Below are 4031 nucleotides of genomic sequence, written 5' to 3'. Positions count from 1 at the left end.
AGGAGCAGTGGATATGCCTAGTCTTTTAGAGACTTGATGTGTAAGGGTTGGGGGATATCCAGGAAGAACCCTACCTAGTCAGAGGAGAAGGGATTGGGGAATGCGGAGAAGGAATGTGTGAGTCAGTGATGAGGAGGGGGCAGTGGGCAGGATGTAAAGTGAATTAAGTTAAAAAAAAATAATAATAAAGGGGGAAAAAACCCTAAGTGTTAGTGTCACATATCTTTAATCCCAGCACTTAGGAGGCAGAGGCAGGCAGTATATAACTGATAAGTGAGTTCAATATAATTCTAAAATTAGGAAAAGAAATTAAAAGAGGCAAAACAACCAGGAAACGAATAGTAAGGCAGGGGGAATCTGTTTACCAAATTGAGATGTAATATGCAGTTCCAGTATTGGCAAACACAAAACACAAATGAAGAATCTAGGAATGGACACCACAGCCCCCAAAATGCCTAATTGATCTTGAAAGCTGACGTTCAATAGAGCAGAGACAGCTCTTTTCAATAACACTAGTGTTACTCAAACCTGACAGCCAGATATAATAAAAATTTGACTATTTCAAAACTTACATAGAAATTCAATCAAAATAGATCATGGACTTACCTGTAAAACAAGAAAATAGGACACCAATTAAAACGTGAAGACCGAGATAAAAAAAGAAAAGAAAAAAAAAAAAAGAAAACTTCAGACCAAGGCCTTGGTAAAGAGTCTTCATACAAGGAAATATTGATAAACTAAACTTTGATTGTTAAAGGCCATGTTAGGAGGAAAAGCATCAGCAGATGCTTCTTTGTGTAGCCCTGCCAACTTGGAACTCTCTGTAGACCAGACTGATTTGAAACTCAGGGATACACCTGCCTCCACTTCCCTAGTGCAGGGATTAAAGGATGGGCCACGACTGCATGACTGGGGTAATATTTTCTTATAAAAACTACCAGATTTTAAAAACTACCAGATGAATTCTACCTAATATGTAAAGAACTCAACAAATTAAAAAAAAACTAATAGGAAATTCAACGAAGGGTGGATTGAAAACATACACTGATAATTCATCAAGAAACAAGAAATTCCAAATGAAACGGCTAAATTCCAATTTAATCATCTAGCAGTGTGGCACATGTGCTTGCAAATTGCTCTACAGAGTGACAGATGAAAACTGAAGCGACCTCTGATATACTGAAGTTCTCCAGAAGTGTGCTAAAAAGTAGACAAAGCTCCTTTCTGGGACTGGGTCAGTGTTTGAGATGGCTGGCTGTTCTTCCAGAGGACCCAGGATTAATTCCCAGCATCCATATGTTTCTTCACAACTACCTAAAACTCCAATTCCAGAAGTTTCCATACCCTCTTCTGACTTCTAAGGACATCAGGCTCACACATGGTGCAGACATACATGCATGCTCAATGTTCACATTCATAAAAATATTAAGAGGAAGAGAGAGACATTCTCTAGTATTTCACTTGTGCTTTCTACATGTTTCTGTCACACCATGGAGCTCAACCAACCAAACTCAGACACAGGAGTCTTACACAGAAGGTAAACCTTACAGGTAACAAAGGAACTGTATTTTACACTTATAAACCTATAATTTAGATGAGTGCCTCTTTCAGTGTAGCACAGTTCATATGGTAGAAAAGTAAGCCAGTCCTACTCTGTCTATATTTCCAAGGCCATGTTCCAGCTCTTGACATACCAAGGCTTTTCACTCAAATGTTTCTTTAAAATTCTTTCTGGCAGAGGACTTGGTTAAATTGAAAGAGAGAAGTAATGAAACCTTACTGTAGGCAATGAAAAATTATGTGGGGGATTAATAAGAAAACAATTAGAATCTTTTAAGTAGTGTTTGTTTGAAGAGGAAGAATTGGGTGGGGAGGTTTTTGATACAGGGTCTTACTGTATAACTTTGGCTGTCCTCAAACTCAAAATCCTCCTGACTCAGGCTCTCAAGTGCTGGGATTACTGGGCTATACCCCCACACCCAGCTGTGAAGTTCTTGATATAGGAAACAGAATAGTGTTTGTGTAAGTGTCAGGGAAAAGAAGGACCACCCAGCAGTTTCTACACTTTGTACAGTTTTCTTTGCTTTAGTCTTTCTGTACCAGAAATGCGATATGTTGAGTAGGTTATAATATTTCACTTTATTTGGTAAATGTTGATTCCCCTTATGTAAACATGTAAAATTTTTGCCTTTAAAGAAGATAAGCTCTTTGATCTCCTTTAAAACCATTAAAAAATATGTACCAAGCACTGAGAAGCCTGCCTGAATCAAATGCAAATGCTGTTTCGATGAAATATTAGGTGATGACTAGATTTTTCTTTTTCTTTCCACTAAATAGAAAGGAAGCAATATTTTACTGTATGAAACAAATTTTCTTTCCATATTTCAATGAAAACCATATACTGCATACTATTCAGGGTATCACTGAGGAGGCCAAGGTGTAGCTGAGTATAAGGATATGCTTATCATGTTCAAGGCTTTATTGTAAATCCCCAACATGTGTATGTGCAATGTGTGCACATTTTTATCCACTACATTTTAAGATATATATATATACATATGTATATATATATGTATATATATATATGACATGTTTTATTTATTAGCATAATAGCCAACTTCCTAATTTTTTTCAATACTTCCTTTAAAATGTATTTTATTGGGGCAGAACAGATGGCTCGATGTTAAGAGCACTGGCTGTTCCTCTAGAGGATCCGGGTTTAATTCCTAGGACTCACATGGCAGCTCACAGCTGTGTGCAGCTCCAGTTCCAGAAGAACCTGGAGAGAAAGAGAGAGAGAGAGAGAGAGAGAGAGAGAGAGAGAGAGAGAGAGAGAGAGAGAGAGAGAGAGAGACGGGGGGGGTATAGATACACACACACACAAATGGTATTTTGTTTCAAATGTGTTCATGAATGAAATATGAATCTTTGAACACAGAGATTGGCTGCTAGCTGAATTCTTTTGTCTCCAAATATCAATGATAGCAAATAACTAATATCAAATATGTTTATTTTTTAATATAACAAAAGAGGCCAAATAAATATTATCATAACTACTCTTCCTAAATAGGGTGCCTAAATGCTCACCCACAATGATTCTAAGTGCAGAGTTAATGCATCCACCTCTATCTTAACAAATCATGCAGCATAAAATAAAAACAACCACTTCACTGTATCAATTTTGAAAGTGCACTTAATACAGTGCTGTTACTATGGTAACCCAGGCAGACTAGTTCTTTGAAAGAATCACATCAGAGTCTAAACAAGATCATGTCATGGTCTTTTACTCTACTTTCCTCACGAATCTTTCTTTTGCAAAAGCCTCAATAGAACAATATCTACATAATTAGTCATTTTGTCTACCTTCTTTTGTCCCAGTAATTATTTCTAAAGACTTTGTTTTTTAGGACACTATCCAATAAAATAACCTAACTAGGGCTGGGGCAATGGCTCAACTGGTAGGGCATCAGCCTAGCAAACTGATGCCCTGAGTTTGATGCCCATCACCACATAATACTGGTTGTTGTTGTTGCACATTCCTGTAATCCCAGCACTTAAGAGGGAAACAGAAAGAAAGGAGTAGGAAGTTCAAAGTCAAGCGTGCTACATAATGAATTTGAAGCTAGTCAGACCTATGTGTGGCCTAGCCCTGTCTTTTTTTAATTTTTATGTGAGACTTGTAATTTTTGTTTTGTTTTGTTCTGTTCTGTTCTGTTTTTTGTTTTCTCATTCAAGACAGTGCTTTTCTGTGTAACTCTGGCTATCTCAGAATTCACTCTATAGACAAGGGTGGCCTTAAACTCAAAGATCTACCTGCCTCTGTTGGGATTAAAGGGATGCACTGTTACCACCTGACATGAGACCCAATCTTAAAGAAAGAAAAAAGGAAAGAAAGGAAGGAAGGAAGGAAGGAAGGAAGGAAGAATGGAAGGAAGAAAAGAAGGAAGGAAATGAAACCTGAACACAATTCAACGACAAAATTTTGCCATGCCAAGTTCTAGACTTTTTGGTACAAAAATTATTTATGTGTC

Source organism: Rattus norvegicus, unplaced genomic scaffold, assembly GCF_021556685.1.
Source record: "Rattus norvegicus strain SHRSP/BbbUtx unplaced genomic scaffold, alternate assembly SHRSP_T2T haplotype1-0000019, whole genome shotgun sequence".
NCBI classification, from domain to species: Eukaryota; Metazoa; Chordata; class Mammalia; order Rodentia; family Muridae; genus Rattus; species Rattus norvegicus.
This window is presented reverse-complemented; position numbering follows the sequence as displayed.